General features: G+C 48.6%; 2 long non-coding RNA genes across 5 annotated transcripts in view; one reads left to right on the top strand and one right to left on the bottom strand.

The window, feature by feature from the left end:
* LOC144178881 (uncharacterized) overlaps positions 1-18,963 on the bottom strand; it is a 559,382-nt gene that overhangs the window by 401,115 nt on the left and 139,304 nt on the right. The gene's annotated exons all lie outside the window — the stretch shown is intronic.
* Positions 3,690-4,363, top strand: LOC144180387 (uncharacterized). Its single transcript, XR_013324390.1, has 2 exons — positions 3,690-3,803; positions 4,249-4,363. It is a non-coding gene; the product is annotated as an uncharacterized LOC144180387 (long non-coding RNA).

Genomic DNA, 18,963 nt, shown 5'->3' with positions numbered 1-18,963 from the left:
CCCCCTCTGTCATAGACTTTGTTACTAGAAGTAAAAGATAGACTATTATGAAGTGTAAGACGCGGATGAATTATTAATTCGGTTTGTAGATTTTTACCACAACTCGAAAACAGTCTAAAGAAAGACACACCGTCATTGTACAGTTAGATGTGAAGGGTCATCTCACATCAAAAAACAAAATAATAACGAAGAAATAGGAGCCACTCCACTCTGTTCAGCCGGGTGACCGACGAAGTTATATAAGACGCGCATCACACGCACTGTTAAGTTAACGTACACGCGTTTATTTTTCTCGTCATTTGATACTGCTAATGACTATGACTTGGTGATTACTTTATAAAAGTTGAAAGAACAATAGTTTCATCCTCGCACACAAAACCTGGGACTGTTCGTTTACCAACCGCAGAAATTCACGAATTGACAGCAGATGTGAATTCCACAACCTTTGCAACTTCGCCGTGGACTATACCTAATTAGGACAAGTAAATGAAACTGGCCGTAATTTGAGCCATCTCAGCGGCTGATTTTCACGTACTTTGTTGCGGAATAGCTTTGATACAACGAGAATTGCAGCCGCTTTCTGTACATTTCCACGAACAATTTTTCCGTGCAATCTGTACAGTCCTTCTGTACATTTACACGTATTTACACTAGACGGGAATTCTGTAACGTTTATAACTTTACTGTCGAATAATTATAACACGTAAACTAAACTCAGCGTAATGATGTATTCGTCTTAGCGGTCAATTGTGATATAATTGGTTGTAGAAAGTTTGGATAAAGCGAAAGTTGCAGCCGTCTTCTGCTGATCGTTTGCGATAAAGTTGGCTTCGCCGCCGCCAGTCGTTTTTGCCGCACCGGATTTGTTTACGGACACGAAAAATTCGCAGAACCCAAGCCATAAACAGCTCCGCTGTAAAATAAAGCTGGGAGTTGCTGGAAGAGGGGAAAGCGTCACTCGGTCATTGGCACCTGTATATTTCCCCGAGCCGTCCCAGTTCGGGCTCAGCCGACGGACGTTGAGCTTGGCGTCGTTCAGCTCAGTCAGCGCGATGCTGAGCACCAATATCGGTCAAAGTACTTGGACCGGTGTTCACTCTCCGAAATAATTGCGAGACGCTACAAAGGCAAAAATAAGCCATACGTTGGACAAACACGAGGTGAGGGCGCCAGTTAAAGCGAAACGCAGCATATGTACGCTAACCCCTTCTCCATACCGTCATCCTTTGTGTCCCCTGAGCAGCTATCGCGCTCTCCACCGTATACGGACACGAACAGCCGCCAAAGAGACACATAGCTCACTACTGAGTTTCGCCGGCGAGGCTTCCATAGTGAGCAGCACTTAACCCCTCCCAACCTTCCGTTTCCCAACTATAGCCCTCAGGCTCCCACCCATTTAATAAACTATTCTACTATACTCCTCCATTGGCACACCCAGAACCTGCCATTCCTATGTCCGATGCGCGTGCAGCATGCATGTCGTAGCGACCCTTTTGCGTTGCAACCTCGGGCCGTGTTCGTTCTTGCTCGGATCACTTGCGTACACGTTTGAACACACCCACACAAAGAAAAAGTAAGGACAAAGAGCAAGGTTTATTCCCTCTCTCATGATTTGCTAGAGAGATCCGGAGTAGCCTTCTGTGGTAATGTACGCGTTACCGCACAATGTACTCCGGCCACGATACTTCAGAAAGCAACCACTTGAGCTCTTGGCAGTCGATTAAATTGAGTTTTTTCTGATGAGCTCGTACGACCTAATTTTCGACTCTTATTCCTTTTTAAGCGAAGTTCAAATTGCTAGAGTTTTATGCATTTTTGTTGTCCGTCCACAAAAACTCCCGAGGAGCCACGGGTCGTTGGAGCGCCAGGCATATAGAGGGGCTGAAAAACGGACGTCCCGGTGTGTTTCAAACGGCATATGATTTGAATGGTGTCCGCGAAGTTTAGAAAGCATGGTGATGTTTATTTACCCCACGAAAGGAGCTCGGGACTTGGACTTGAGCACGGCGCGCGCCCCGGACGCACCGAGAAAGCATTTTACTCAACAGGATGAATTGGCCCCACTGCGTGACGAACATAAGCTAGTGTTCTATGCATTTTTGTTCTGCGTTTGCAGAAGCGCCTTGCGGCTAAGCCAACACTGCCGCGAATGCTTAGCAGAAAACGCTTGACATTTTGAAAACTACACATTTGCAGATTCTTTGAAGATTCTTGAAGACCATACACGCTTACAGGTTTTGCAACCTCACTTGCCCACCAAACGTACACTGTAAAAACTGGCCGTCACATTTACGGCCAAGTGACCGTGATTTTTGACAGGAAGTCGACGTAAATGGTGAAGACTGTTGTTTCGCCGTCAACTCGATGGGAGAGGGGATAGAACAAGGAGCGAAAGGAAACAAACAAACTGACTTCAGTAATACAGCACTCTGATTGGCCGCCCAAGGCGGCTCTCGCAGTCGCCGGTGGGGCCTTTTGCTTTTTCTCTTGTTCGACGCCGGATTGTCGAAGAACGCTTCCTTTGTAGGGGACCCTTCCGAGAGGCACCGCTGCCTGTTGCTGGGGGGAGTGGGGGTCCTTCCAGGGACGCTTCCTTTGTCTCCCGTTGCGGCGGCCGCCGCCGCCCGCGCGATCGGGGGAGGAGAAAGGAAGGGACATTTTCTTCTGTTTTCGGAAAGCGTCTGGGTTGCCCTCCTTTCCCATGTCGGGGGCTCACACATACTTCTTTGAAACTGCGACGGAGCAAACGTCTCTTTTCTGGTCTCCTTCAGCAAGCAGCCATGCGCGCGGAGCTGCAGCAACAGAGCAAGTGCATCTGATAGCGGTAAGTGAACGATTTACAGCATCAAGAGATTTTTCCTTGCAAAAAAAAAATAATAACTAGAATCTGCGAACGCAATAATTGTGAAGCAAGTTCAAGTGTACAGAGTATATTGGCTCGAATACTATGAGGACCGTCGTGTCAGAAACTGGAACCGTGTTTCTGCATCTGTAGCTTGAACAGGGCAGCACGCTCGTCGGTGCGAGCGGTCGGCGAGGGATAACAGCGCCGTGAGAACGATGGCCACCATCGCGCCGGAAGCTGAACGGCCTGGAGCTTTTACTTTTTCTAGCACTTTTATTTGCCCCTAAACAGAAAACGCGTTTGCGTTTTGATGAGTTTTGTCTCCAACTGACACAGTTTCGAAATGTCGACATGGGAAGAAATGGGCGGGAATAGACAGCGGCTGATTTCGGCACCGCAGTAGGCGGGCGTTTTGTTAAGTGCACGACGAGTATGTGTTGTTGTAATATAATTTTGCGCGAAACAACGCTTTTGATCGTGCCCGCGCACCCGCCGAAACTCGGTAATAAGCAATGACTTGTCGCTTGTTCACGCCGCAGCACTGTTTCCGAAAGTTGGGGTGGGGAAGGGAAGGGGGCTCTCGACTCTTTCATCGGGTCGTGCAAAGGGCAGAAAGCGAGCAGACTAACGACTGCTGAAACTTTACGGGCCAAAAGCTTCTGGACACATGTAAACTCTGCGCGTCTTTTTTTCTCGTGCGTCGCATTCTTGTGCAAAGTACGTATAACTGTTACTCGCGATCGTTGCATCGCTCCTCCTTCAACTGCGACGGTACGTAAGTGCAGTAATTTTGTCGCCATGCAGGCTCGAAGATGGGTGAACTCCAGCGGGTCTTCATAGCAGCCGACGGCACCACAATACTGTGAAGCAGGAAGTGTCACCCGTCATCGTGGATTCTTCATGTTCAACGTCTGTTACCGACACGGCCACCCTCACTCTGACGATTGAGTTTGCAAAGGTAAATGAGTGTGGAACAACTTCATCTCGACAACGGTTAAAGTTTTATTAACTTTCTCATCGTTGCGGCAACGTACTAAAGAAAGCTACTGTGACTCTCTGGCAGCTTCCTTTGTTCTGTGGTTACACAGCGCGACGTGGCTTATTGAAATGTGGTTGTTATTTTTTATCTTTTTACGCCAGTTTTATGCAGATACTACGTATACCAAACTTTTTCCATTTAACTTTTGCACAGCTAGTATTCTTGAAACGTTGCTGTCTTCATAAAGCTAACGGAAAAGATGCTGTTTCGATTAGATTAACATATTGTCATATTTGTTTGCATTGTCCACCACCTGCTTTTGTGTAGGTTGATCCCTTTTTGTTGTCTATTATATGCAATTTTGTCCAAATACCATTAATATCATGTTCCACCTAATCACAATACCAACTGTTCTATTTTTCAGGTGCTGTGGCCAATGGCTTTTCAGAAAATCAACAGGAAAGCCACAAGTCTGCTGTGCATTCCTGCATCCATTCTGCTATGTACCATTCTGCAGCAATAAATACGTGAGCACTGAAGCTAATCGTCGTAGCATCTTTTATCAGTTACTGCCCACAGAATGTGAAAATTGGGCAGTTCAGCCGAAGACTACATTTTACTTAAATTTGACGTCTAAATGACGGTTTGCTGTGAAACACTCAGGCCGTCATATTGACGGGCCATTTGTATTTCATATTGACAAGGAAACGTCAAAATGACGTAATGAAAAAACGTCAGCCCGTCATTTTGACGACAAATTTGTATTTCAGGGTGACAAGTAAGACGTCAAAATGACTAAAAACGCCATCATTTGGTATTGACGACCACCCGTCAATTTGACAGCCAACCGCTTGGAAATAGAGCTGCCAGAACTTTTCCGTCATTTTGACCAAATTTTTTTTACAGTGTATACATCGCAGCGGAGGGGCGCTCATTAGGCTTCCGACTTCCATTTGGGCGCATCAAATTTTCTCTGCGCACCTGTCTCCAGCAAGCGCAGCACGAGCCCACCTGGACGCGTCATTAGACGACTCGTCCAACTACGGCGCCGGGGCGTTCTCTCCCAACGCCCCCACACGAGAGCGCCCACGTAGCAACGCGCACGCAGACGTGCTCGTTCGCAGCGGTTCGTTTCGAAAGGCTGAGTCGGTTGCCCCCCAGCGAGCGCGGACTCCGTATAAACTGCGATCACGTATACGGGGCGCTTCAAAGGCCCACTCGCGGTGTGGCTATGGCGAGGCGCGCAAGTATATAGAAAGTATATACATCCAATATACGGTCTGTAAGCCTGCGTGCGCTCGCTCCGTGAGCGAAGGGCCACACCCTGCAGCCGAAGCGTAATTAAAGCACGCTCCACGTCAGCGCCTGCAGACGGCGTGCACGGAAGAGCCCCAGTGCTCGAACTTCCTTCACTGCTTCGGATCCCAGCGGCGCCTGCAACCACGGTAATCTCGACTTTGTCGTCTGAAATTGCAGACAGTTCTGTAATGGAGGGGTTGATCCCGTGGTAGCCGCTGTATAATGAGCGCTCACCACACCTCGTTGACTATTAAAAGCCTCGAAGTTGGCGGCTATAAACAGTCTAAGATACTATAAGCAGCCCAGATTGTATCTTTGGAGACAAAATGGAAATATGCTGCCCATGCGCATCCCAGTTTCGGAGTCGGCTTCAGAGGTAACGGCTGCCTGGTAATGCTCCACACCACTTTGCGTGCACTCGTCATGTTATACCTACAACGCCATCGTGCCCAAGCACAATGTTGTTCAACTCCTTTCTGCAAAGAACCTTTCTTCGTTTAGATCATTTCAGCTTTTTGCTTCATTCAATTAAGTTGAACATAGTGCTCTATGCTTAGAAGTACCTATTAAATTGCAGCTCATAAAAATGTACGTATCAGGCATCGTAAAATGAATTCCCCTAAATCACACTTCGGCAATCCGTGGTGTGCTTTCCAGGTCCAGTCTTACTTATACTTCGAAAAATACCAACGAAGTTTATTTCTTTCTGCTGAGCCTGAAGAGCCACACCTACATCAGCACCACTGCATACGTATACATAACACAGAAAGCAGTGATCAGAAGAAGCCAACGCTGCCCAGGACCGTTTCTGCAATCGAGAAAGAGGTGACATCCTCCTCTCTGACCTGGCATTCTTGCGCTTGCAGACGAGCCGCTCTGCGCATGCCCAGTGCGCACAGCGTTGCCTAGCAACTGAGAAGATCCAACCTTCTTTTTGTTGGATTGATATTCTTTCTCTCGGAAGCCGGCTTCACAGGTCGAGTTCTTCGCTCATGGCACGTGTAGGGCTCTCGGGCTAATTAAATTACAAAAAAAAAGAAACCAAGGGTAAATAGTCGGACAAATGCGTAACCCACTCTACTACACACACAGCGGTACGAGCCCGTTTAATGTAAGCTTGACTATTGTGTGGGTGCTTTTTGTGTGCGTCTGTGTGTTTGACTATTCATGTGTAAGTGAGAGTTTTCATATATTTTCATCACACCTTCACCCCCATTTGGTGTAGCAAGTCGGGCGCCTGGTTTGGCTGACCTCACTTGCCCATTAAAGATGTTTATCTCTCTCTCTCTCTCTCTCTCTACTCTACGGAGATGCATTGCTAGGTAGAATTTTTTTCAGAGGCAATGCAGTCTGATATATCAAACAACAGAATGCAGTGCCTATTATTGAGCACCTCCATAAGACCCCATGTATTCTTATGAAGCGCTATAATGCGAGGCCTTTTCCAGCCGACTTGTCTATCGTGCACGAATGAGTTATTGGGAAGGCATTTTTTTTTCAGACGAAATATCAGTGGTCTGATATCAAAGTAAGAAGGCTCTGGGGCCTATTACAAGACATCCCATAAGACCTCTTTTGTTCAATTTTGTTCAATAAAATGCCATACAGCAAACCATAAAGTCGGCTTCTTGTTAAACACAAGTGCTTTACTGCGAAGACATTTTGGGGAGCTATATAAGCGACTGCATTTGAAAACATCAATGCCCTAGGTCCTTTATTAGTAGCCCTTTTTTGGTGTGCGAAAATGTGACCCATCCAACGTTGCAGGCGTGCAAGCGGGTTTCCTTATTGAGTCCACACAAAGATTATTTTAAGCATTTAAAAAATTGGTGCAGCTTGTGCTAGTGGTGCAAGGTTGGAGAAACGCTGAAGGTCGAGAAAAGCTTCTCCCCACACTAACAGGGGATCCCAGGAGAGTGGGAGCAGAAAGAGCGTCTGTCTACGTCACTCGTATGGGCAGCGGCAACCCAAGACTCAACCGACCAAAAACGTCACGTGGGCAACACAATGGCCTCGTGCTCTACGGGGGGGGGGGAGCCCTCTAGCGACCGGCGCGCCACGGGTCCGCCGCGCCGAAGACGACGACAAGGACGACGACGCGAAAGCGGGAGCCCCTCACGTGACGCAAGCCTGGAGAACGCCGGGCGCTCCTCATGAAGTGCATGCTCACGAGGTCGGTATTTTTTGCTAAAGCCACTGCGCGAAGGTCGTGCCGGGCGGGAAGGGGGAGGGGGGGGGCATTTTTTTGTTTGTTTGTTTGTTTGTTTCTTTCGTTTGCTGACGCCGACTGACCAAGCTAAAGTTTAAACATCCCTGCTGAGAAACGTACACATGAAACTGAGCTGGCAATCTATACACAATATCTGAAGACGCAATAGCCTCTTCACTGCAGCTATAACTTTTCTATTATGGGCGCGGGTTGGCCAGAGCTCAGGAAAATTGTAATGCCGACGGACATCGCGTCCGATTGGAATATCATTCTTGTCTCTCTAGCACGTAGCGCGGTTCACCAACACATCCGGAGGAGTGTCTCTAACTGAATGTTCAGGTGCGTATGATGCGCCAGCTCCCACGAAAAATCCTAATAAAAATTGGGTGGTATGTATAGGTGCCGGTGAAGCCGCAAAGATTCCACGCCACAAGGCAATTTTAGAATGAATTTGAGGTAAATGTTCGAATGAACACAATACATGAGCTAACTCTGTCCGACCACGATGTTGATGACCTGCGCGCAGACGTTATGCTTGGAGAGAAGTAATACGTGTTCGTCCTTATAGTACGAGCTCGATAAATGGCTCGTTAACTCGTTAAGTGGCTCGATAACTCACCTTTCTGCAGTCATACGGGCTGAGGACAAAGCCACTGGCTAATTCGCGTAAGGTCACGGGTTCAGTTTCTGCGGATGTGGAATCAGAGATTTCGGGTGGATACGTAATACCAAAGCCATCAAAAGCCCACAGGTGGTCTCGATTAATTCCTCCCCTACGATGCGCCTCAGACCCCAGCCAAGTACGTCCGCCCTGATGCGTGGTTCAGTGGTTACATTTATATTGCATCACGGAGAACACAAGTTCTCACTCCGTGTGCGGTGTCTGTCTTTCTTAGGGAGGCCTAAAGAGAGTATATTTCCGTGCATGACAATGGCACACTGAAGGGAATATGCCGTACACTTACGTGTGCGCTCGCTATTCAGTTTAAAATTTAAGTTAGTTTGGCAACCATTTGGGATCTGCAGGGACTTACTTCCCTTTATAGCGTTCTGAAGGAGATAAAACATCATACGCCCCTAGCTCCGGTATTACAAGCCATCGCAGTGGTGTTCCACATTGATTTGCCACGATGCTTGACGTTACCCGCGGTCTTCAAAATTGCAACATTCAAATTTCGCGCTAATATTGACTGTGCATGGGCCGTAAAAGTTAAACCTGTTCGCAACCTTTAGATATTCGCCCTGCAGATTCGCTATGGTATGTCGCCATGGCCGCCGACAAAAAATACCTCAGAGCAAGGGGAAACGAAAACGCGGCACCTTTGAACGCGTTTTTTTTTTTTTTAACAGCGAAGCTGTTTAGCGGATCGTAATTTTTCCTGTCCGCAGTTAAAATATGCCGGGAAAATTCCGAGCGCACGCACGTGAGCGTGTGCCTCGTGGCCGATCGCCCGGCAGTTTAAAAAAAAACTGAGAAAGTGCCGAGTGCTCGTGTGTGCGTGCCTCGCGACGACCGCCCAGCGTCCCCGGCACACGTTTGTCGAGCCAAGAATACCCACTTAGAGAGATTGGCCAAGATTTGCAATAAAGAACAAAACTCCAGCGTTCGCCGTAATCGTGGCAACACTTGCTCGGAACGAGAAAGACAAGTCACAGCGTACGTCCTTCCAAGGTGGTGTCCAGTAATTATCCCTTCCAAAAAAATAAAGCAAGCTCACACTTATAGCAACAATGATGGAGTAAAGGTCGTTGCGGCAGCGAAGAAGTCCATTGGCTGCCGCAACGACCTTTACTAAACCGTCGTAAACCGTCATGATGGTCGTGACGGTTGCGTTCAGCTTCGCCATTTTCAAGTCTTACGCGTTATATAGTGTGAGCTTCCTCGCATTTTTTCCCCAAAAAAGTGTCTCTAAATCCGCGGCAAGAACTCAGAACGGGAACAACTGTGTATTCTACGCTTCAATTTGGTATAAGGCAAGTGTAACACATCTGTCACCAACTTCAGTGTTCCTTTGAAGGTCTCGAAGTCTTCACAATTAATCCACACCACCTGCGGGTCCGCCCCATATAGCCCGTATGTATAGCTGCGCCGCACAAAATGTCAATGTGAACTTTTTATTCCATAAAAATAGCGCGGCACTGGAAACTTTCTCTTCGCAGATATGCAACAAATAAACGCGCTCGTTTTAGAGGCTTCATACACTGCCGCTCTCAGCCTACCCTGCCGGCACTTCTGCCATGGTTCCTGTGGACTGAGTTAGCGGCCATGATCTTGGGATCCGTTGAACCTTTGTTATTCAGTCACACTAGCGGTGTGGCTATACTGGGAAAGGCGAATTTCGAAACACTCTCTGCGCAGTCATTGTTCGAACATTTTCTGCCACATGCGAATTCGCTGGTCCGCTCGTTTCAACACACGTGCGATCGGGCGGCTGCATTAACGGACGCTGCTGCGCATGCCTGCAGACCGTGCATGCGCGGTGTCGCGCCGTTTTTCCCGGAAAGCGCAGAAACGTCCCGGCATTGCGCCTACCGCGCCGACCCAAAGGCCGCGCACGTGTGAACCCAGTGCCGCGCGCGGATGTCGTAAATCGCGAAACCGCGTGTGCGCGCCGTGTCGTGCATGAGGAACATGGTGCTCGGCAACTGCCGGCGTAATGCGGCAAGCGTGGTGACGAAGAAGGCTCGATAACTAACTGGTGTGTCGCCATCTCCCGAACGTGTAGTTTCCTTGCATGCGGTAACGTCCCCTGACAACAATTCCCCTGATAACGTCCCCTGATAACGTCCCCTGAGGACAATTATTTCGCAAGTAAAGCTCGTCGTTTTTCTTTCGTTTAACACGGAGCAAGCAGTTTAATAAACACACAGAAGAATGGTTCATTCGTTTCCAAAACAGTCGCTTGCAGTCGATGAAAACCTGCACAGAATTCGTCGGTGTACCCAAGCAGGTGGAGAAGATGTTCCCCAAGTGACTCAAAGATTGACGCTGTGGAAGAGCGTTGATACCATTGGGGCGGAGGACACTCGCTTGGACTTTTTTTTCAGCAATTAATTAAGAACATATAGATTTTGAATACGCTTTTATTTGCGCGATTTTGCAAGGAGGGAATATGTAACAGCTCCCCATACTTGGCTATACAAATTACGGCCCATCTCCCCCCCCCCCCCCCTCCTCCTGTACCCCGTAATGTTTGTTCCCCCTTAATGTTGCAGTGGACGCCCACAACTCGACACACGTAACTGGCGGGTGAGGCGCGATGGCAGGTGACTATATACCTACCGAAATGTGCAACACGCTTCGCTTTGCACGTTCTTCATCCTTGCGATTACCTCAGTGCTAAAGCCCTGAATACGAATCGCGTTCAGATTTAGCGGCAACGTGTCTTGTATACCTAGCTCCCGGAGTTGTCTACCAAGATTAAGGTACTACTGCGCTTTGCCTGCCATGGTAACCACAAAACTTTTCTCCTTTTCACCGCCCATAATTGGTTAATTCGTGGTAGTCATTTTTCGCTATATACCGCAGACTCGCGGTAATTCAAACCCTAAGAGACCCCAGGATATTGCTTGAATTATCAGAAGTTTTAATTATCAGAAGAAGTCCACAAGTATGACTCGAGGCAACATACCAACTTGTGTTGTAATGAAACATTCACCCATATTTATATTACAATGTTTACGCACAATACTGAAGCGCTATTCATGCCTTCAGAAAAGATGATGAATGGATGACTGATTGGTCTTTGCATGAGAATTGAAAGTAAAGTTTTCGATGCCACCAAGGGCAGCCAGTTTATTGCGAACAGTTTTCTGCACTGATAAATAACTTGCGGATACCATTAATGAGCTGTGAGGATAGATACGTGCAGCCAGAGGCGGCAAATTCAGCTGATATTATCCGGCGAGGACAAGCAAAAAGTACAAATTGACAGACTTTACGCAACAGAGCAGTTGTAATCAAGCGACTTTGAAGAATACATCGAAAACATAACGGGCCAACCAAAATTTTGAAATTCGTTTGAATTAACCGAAAGTTTGCATTACCCGAGTTTGAATTATCGCGACTCTACTGTAATTGTTTTCGATACAAACTCAAACGTTTCAGTATAAGCTCACAGTGGCTTCTATTTCATTCGAGAAACTTAAATCCTAGATTAATCCATCCTATGCACCTCACGCCACTCACAAAGCATGGTATACGCGTTTCTCTGTTAACGCGTGCTCAGGTTAACAATGCGCGATTATATATTCGCGCATACGTCAGAGGCGAGCCCTTTCCCGTGCATATCGATCAGACCGACAACTTTCGGGCCTCCTACAATCAATTATATCGTATTTTAAACGCGGATGAGAGTCGCATTATCTGCAGCTAAACGGTTGCGAAACACCCCTCTGAATTCTTCACGTTGCGCCCGTCGGTATAGTTATACCCGTCCTGGCGAACTCGGGCAAACCTGGAAAGAATTCTAAGCAGCGAAAGTAAGGAGAGGGAAAAAAGAGAGAGAGAAGCGGAAAACAACGATGGGTTGAAGGAAGGCACAAGAAAAAGAAAAAAAAGACAAGGGAAAAGCAGTTCGGTAGCATACCCACACACGCAGGCGAGGCGAAACGAAGTGCAAATGCTCGAATCACTTGCTTCTCCCGCCCCGCCACTCCCTCCGGGTCCGCTCATACAGCGCTGCTGTCATCATCAAAGTTCCATTAATCTCGTCGACGGTTTTCGCCTTGGCGGCATCGCGGCTGCTGCGGGGACCCCCACCTTGCGCCGATTGCCAGCGCTCCACCTCCTCCCGCCTCGGCGGGGGTTGAACGCGCCGACGAGAAGCGACTTCTAGGTGACGTGAGCTCCCGCAGCCCACTTGTTGGGCGCGCGAGCACCGAGTCAAAACGGCCATTGCCTCGCTTTTTACTCTCCCGGGAAGAGTTGGAGACCATGCATGACGTTCGCTCGGTGCGTTTTCTTCATTGCGTGGGTTTCTGCCCCTCTCTCCACCTCTCCCCTATCTCTCTCTCTCTCCCTCTCTATCTCTCTCCTAATGCGTTCTTCCACGTTTTGTTTCACCCTCGCTTTTTCACACGCCTGGGAATGAAGGGATAATCTGAGAAGAATGCGCGACTAAACGCTCATTCCTGAAACTAAATGAAGATGCATGGGTCCGAGAGTTCGTTGTTCCCCAGCCCGCAGCATTCACCTTCTCCCGGGGTGCTACGTGTAGGTTTCAAATCAGTAATTATGCGTGGCCTGTGATAATTACACACAAAACGGCAGATTTATGATTCCTGTCCCCTTATGATTAACACATCACAGAAAAAAAAAATGTCGTAGATATGAACAGCTGATACGCCAAGAATTTTTTGCGGTGTGCCCATTTCAAACGACTAGTTTCTTCAAAACACGTCGTTTAAGATGCCAAAATTGCAGCCTTCCGCAAAGCATCGGAGTGAGAAGAGATGGCAAGTTTTGTCGCCCCGTCAACACTTTATTTGACAACATCTCCCCGAATTTCCAAGTGCTTATTTTTCCGCAGTTTTCAAATAACGACTCTTCCTTTTTGGAGTAACAAACAACTCATTCGAACAGCTAAATGGTGTACTTTTTTGTTGGATTCCTCTATGGATAAGAAATGTTGCTACAAGTAAAGCGTCCCCGGAGAGATAAAATTGAAAAAAATTACTCCCACCTCCCCTCGCGGGAACCCCTGTGTAGATGCGACGCATAGGGTGTTCCGTTGTTGTTTCCGTTCGGTTGATTCTCCCATTGCGTGAAACGTGCCGTGAACCCCCTGCCGCGGCTATGACGCAACGTGGCGCGGCTATGAAGCAACACAATCCAACACAATCCACTTTAATCCAATCCAATCCAATCCAAATCCAATCCAAATCCAATCCAAGCCAAGCCAAGCCAAGCCAAGCCAATCGAATCCAATCCAATGCCCCTCGCGAGAGAGTGTTCGCTATCGGAGAGGAGAGGGGGTGAGCGGCGGAGAGCGCAGCTCGCGCGGCGAGGAGAATGGGGGAGGGGTGTGGACGGACAACGACAACGCCGTATGGAGGGACAAGGCGAGTGTATGAGATGCCGCCGCATCTAAAAAATAAAATTAAAGGAGGTTTAAGCCATCGTTTAAGATGATTGCGTCATTACATTGGAAGCCAAGGGCATTACGCATACAGGCACGCGGACAGCGGCAGCTGAGCTTAACACGCTCAGTAGAGGGCATGACGGTTAGAGAAGCATAGACACAGGCCTGTAGGCTCCGCATTCAGGAATAGGTACATGTCATGGACAAATGAAACGCGGACACGAAAATGTGATCCAGAACATGCAAAATCAAATAATGGATTGTGAAGATCAAATAACGGTCCGATAGTGGTATACTTGAAAGGACACATTTCCAAACTTTGCTACTGTAAAAATGCCACGCGACAAGATGACTTGCATGGAAAGAAATTGCGCTATTTGCGTGTTCTCAGGTTCATATTTTCATGCTCTAATTTCGTTTGCCCGTGACTGCACATATCGGTAAAGCATGCTCTGCTTAAAGTTTAATTTTGGATGTGAAGCACACGCAGGCTTTGCATGAAAACAAGCTTTCATTGTAAAGTAGGCTTTGCAGCAAGTACGCGTGGGTTACGGAATGTGAGGATTTTTTTGTCCCTTCAACGCAATACTCGCGAAAGGGGGATGTCGGTAAAGTCGGCTTCGCCTTACGAATCCTCCCACACAACTGGAGGCTTTGCTAGAAAGCATACTCTCCCAATCCTCTTTTCCCTGGCTCACAGACTTAAGGCACCTACATATATGCATGCACGCGATAAATAACGACGTAAACGCTAAAGACAGGTTTCGCCGCGAAACAAAATCCACGGGACACAGAAAAAGAAACGGAAGGCAAGTGGTTCACCAAAAAAAAAAAAAAAAAAAGCCAAACGTGTGTTTTCCCACGCGTACCTTTCCCCAAAGCAAGTAATAGATTGTTGAAGCTCCGGAGACGACGTGTAAAGAAATAAGGAGTGAAAAGAGAGGGGAAGGAGGACTCCTGGAGGAGGAACACTTTTTTTTCTTTCAAGCCTCCAGGCTAATTCCAATTGTGCGGGGACACGCGCATCCATCTAGTTTGAGTTGCGCTTGAGCGATGGCAGCGTCTGCTGCCGCTACTTAAAAAGACACTCGCGCGTGCGCGAGTGCGTGTGAGCGCTGCGCCTTTGCAGCATCATGCCAGGCTCATTCAGCAGCTCAACACGGCGACGCTCTTGTGCGTAGGCGAGCGAGGAGCGACCACCGCCACGGCAGCAGACGCGCTGCCGAATGAAGCGCCTCGCCGGTGTGTCTCGCGCGGCCCTCTATATAGATCATGCGCGGCGATACAATGACAATCCATCCTCGCAAATGGCGCGCGAGGAAAGGGGGCTGTGTGTGCGTGCGTCTATATACGTGTGGGCTCGCTATAGATGGTTCGGACGCGTGTAACAGGGCAGTACAAAGGGGGGGTGGGGGCCATCAGTGGCTTGGCCTTTGTCCAGCATCGTTCATCATACTCTCGTTGCCAATTGACGAATCGAAGAAAGATTAGTCGAAACGGCAACTCGTAGAGAAGCGCCGCCGATGCTTCACTGCGGGGGAAGAAGACGGGGGCGAGTAAGCGTGCGTGTAAGATGTACACACGCCGCATTATGGCGCCCGTGTTGGGCGCAATCGCGCAGCTGTACGTAGACTCCGCGCACGCGTTTAACGGTCCCCCTTCGTCCCGGCGGGTGAATATAACGGGCCTGTTTCCACAATGTAAGAAGGTGCAAGCGGGGATGTGTGTATACATCACTTTACGTGTACCGTGCACGCATGCGACATACGAGTGGAAGCGTAGAGGGGAGTTATGTCGTGATGGGCGATGCATACTGATGCGTGGACAGAAACACAGGTAAGACCATTTTTCTCGAAGAGTATACGGAAGAAGTGGCTGGGGGGATCAGCATCCAGCCTTCAAGGATAGTCATAAGTAACTTAAAGGCATTACTGCTGCCCTTGTCGAGATATTCGCATTTTCGCGCCTGCATGTTTAATAACAACGAAACAATACCGCATTTTTTTAAATATGAATGATATCGACAATGTTCGGAGTAACGACCCTTGCGATCTAAGTAAAAAGCTCTAAATTAAAGATTGCTAGTCGGTTGAGCTAATCATTTTACCATAGCTTATAGGAGTGCCCTTTCTCGTCGGAAGCCTTTGTGATACGTTGCGCACGCGTAACAGCAGTCGCTAGCAAGGCTCGCTTGCGGGAGCAATTTTATGTGCCACGAATCAAGGAATAAGAATAACAATTTCGCGCTGGTGCGATGTTTAATGCAGATTCTTTACAGCGTTACAAAATCTGCACAATTCAAAAAATTGCTTCGGGGCTTTGGGCATTTTGCCTTTCGGGCGCTTCATGACGTCGTAATAAAAAGGAATTCACCATTGTTATTCTGCATAAAACTTCTTTGTTCATCCGATTTTTTTTTTTTGGTTAGTCGACATGAAAAAAGTACACGAGTACAAGAGATACTACGAAAACTCATAAACTGTTATGAGCTATACATGCGGTTACATAAAATCAGTTCTCTGTTTTTAATTTTTCGTGCTTGATGATTGGATGCCACGTGTGCATGTGCAAGTCAGGTGTCAATGGTGCTTTTAGCCATCATCTCTTTTGCATCGCCTCTTGACAGTATAGACAGGTCCAAAGATAGAATATCCCGGCTCGGCGATTACTATACGCGCACCTATAACGCACAATTCAGTGAGGGGTTAGCTGAATGAGGGTATTAGCAGCCATGACAATCGAACCCCATGGCTCAGGACCACCCGCAGGCATGGGCTGGACGGCTGGACACTGTAACTGGCAATAAAGGGTGGCCATCGGTGACGATAAGTACCGTACCCACCCAGATACTATGCACGTGTCAAACGTTGACCACGGATTGCTGCCATTCAATTGTATTTTAAAATAGCTGCATCACCGAAAAATATTTATTAGGTGAACGAAAAATGAGGAGCATTATTGTACACTGGGATCTATGACCTGAGCATATACATTCCCCTCCCCCCTTCTGCCCTCTCCCGAGGGCCTATCAGTATTTAAGTTGAGACATCAATTACGCGAGGCTCAATTGCTTTGTGGCGCTAAGGCAACACGGTACTAGCTCCTGCAAAACTTGCGTTTAAGCCACGAGCCAATAGGCGCTACTGGTACAACGAAGATAAGCGGAAAAGAAAACAGCTTGGGTAAGCGCTCGTTGAGGTAAATCTGCACACGATCTCCGTGCTTACAGTTTACACGACCCTTTCGTCGACGCACGCGCCATAAACGGCGGCAAACGCGGAAGGTTCGAACGGGACAGGGCTCATCCGCACTAAGCTCGGAGGGCCAGACGGCCCAAGCCGGAGATTCCTTGATGAAAAAAGGATTACCGCGGCCGGGCAACTGGCTGCCACCGCGCGGAAGGGCATACGCCGGCGGGCCTGGGCACCCAACACAGCTCTCGGAGGGTCATTGTTGTTTCCCACGAGACAGCCGCCGCAGCCTCGCACCCAAGCTTCGGGAGGAGGCGCAGTAGGTCCGCCGCCGCGGCAGAGTAGAAGGAGCGACCGTGGTCGCGGCGCTCGAATTCATGCACGCCCCATTGACTGCGCTGCCGAAGTCAAAGGCCCATTTTAGCAACAACCGGAACGGGGATGCGCGGCTCTTTGTTGCGCCAACGCGCCGCACAAAGCCGCCTGCCGGCCCCCCACCTTCTCTGCCATTCACCGCGTACACAGCGAGGTAAACCTACTGCCGCTGGCTCTGCTGCGCGTACACGCCGACGGCGGATGCAGCGACTGCTGCTGCCGTGGGGGTCCGATATGCCCAAATGCGCGAATTACTTCTCGGCCGCAGCGTGCACGCACGCTGTACGCGGTCGACGCGCCACGAAAAGGACGCGGGGCTCCGCCGTGCAGCCGCGGCAACCATGCGTGGGTGCCTTGCAGAAGGTGCGTGTGTGTGTGCGACGGTCGGCCATTGTGGCGGCCGCGGAAAGTGAAGCGACGTGCCGACTGACCAGCCCCACTGAATGCAACTTCTAAGTGCAGTTGAAAGTGAGCTCGGCTACGAGGTGCCGAGGGCAAGAGCGAACTGCGGACAAGGAAGAAAGAGACGTTCTGATACGACCAATAAAGTTTATTTTCTTTCTCTAGTGATACGAAAGAATCAGTTAATTCGGTAGGTAAGTGGATCACCATCATCGTCGTCGTTGAGGGCGTCATCATCGAAAAAATTATTGAGGAATTGAGGACAAATATATAATTACTAAACAGCGATGGTTGAGGTCGTCATTTCAAGACTCCATTGTATGTTTCCACCTCCCGAGCCTGATTAATCATTTGGAAAATCGGTGCCCGAAGGATGGACCAGAAATGACCGACGGCTTAACGAATAAAACACAAGTGAAAGAATGCTCTTGGTCGCGCCAAATTTCCGAGGGAAGCTTCTAAGAACAAAGTAATTGAGTTGAAGAGAAAATTGGGCAAATCTGTTTCTTGGAATCTGACCCCGGTACTTCGAAATGCGATATGAGCACGCATCTCCAACACCAACACAGCTCTATGACGTACTTTTGCTGGCTAAAGGTGGACCTATAATGAATGCGTTGAGGCCTTCGACTTGAAAACTTGTGTTAGAGACATGTACTGGGGCCTACATGAGTAATTTCAGCCCGCCAATTGCAGAAGGAGCATTCAGGGGAGGGGTGCGTGCCCGCTAAATGTCCTCTTTGCTGCCGGGTAACATTGCGTTCCCACGTGGGTATAAAAACAAGCCAAGCCCTTCCTGTAAAACCTTGCGCCATCTGCTGGTCCTCTTTGGACACTCCCGATATTCTCTTGAGCAGCTGCTAAAACGAATGCACTGTTCGACCTCATGATCTTGAGGTAATGTCTTGGGTTCTTACGCGAACGGCCTGGGTTAGAGCCTCAGCAGCAGACAAGTACGTAAAGCGTTACAAAGAGTGAGTTACTTCTAGCTAGTTACTATTTTCGGTAACGAGTAACGTATTTAGTTACTCTTTGAAAAAGGAACTGGTAACGTATTTAGTTCCTTTTAAGGCCAAGTAACGAGTAACGGTATCTCGTTACTTCTGAGGAGCAACGTGTACAACGCCGCTTAAACAGCCTTGTTTTTATTCTAACCTGTGCATGCGTCTATATTTGCGCCGATGTTTGCCTCGGAAGCATCAGCGCCATTTTCTTCATTCTGGTGGTCTGGGGCGCCATTTGTATTGTGAATCATGCCACGTTTATTACGTTCTCTTCTCGTAGCATTGAACTTACGCAAGTGTCGGCGCCCTGCCCGAGATACCAACAGCCGCGATTATCACGAGTCGAACAGGGGCGCCCACACAAGGAAGGCCGGATGGCCTTGTGCCGCAGGAACTGTAACGGGTGTATACCCGCTGACCTCAATGAAGGCGCAGTTCCCAAATGTTCTCAAGCTCCTCCCTAAGCACAACACTGCCGCTCCTTCGAGCGCCTCGGTAGAACTGCTATTCAGCGTCGCCGGAGATGTTTTTGCGAGGAATCGGGAAACATAACCGATAAAAACTTCAAGAGGCAGC

This window comes from Haemaphysalis longicornis, unplaced genomic scaffold, assembly GCF_048455015.1.
Source record: "Haemaphysalis longicornis isolate Haplotype H1 unplaced genomic scaffold, Haemaphysalis longicornis Haplotype H1 scaffold_4, whole genome shotgun sequence".
Taxonomy (NCBI): Eukaryota; Metazoa; Arthropoda; class Arachnida; order Ixodida; family Ixodidae; genus Haemaphysalis; species Haemaphysalis longicornis.
This window is presented reverse-complemented; position numbering and strand designations above follow the sequence as displayed.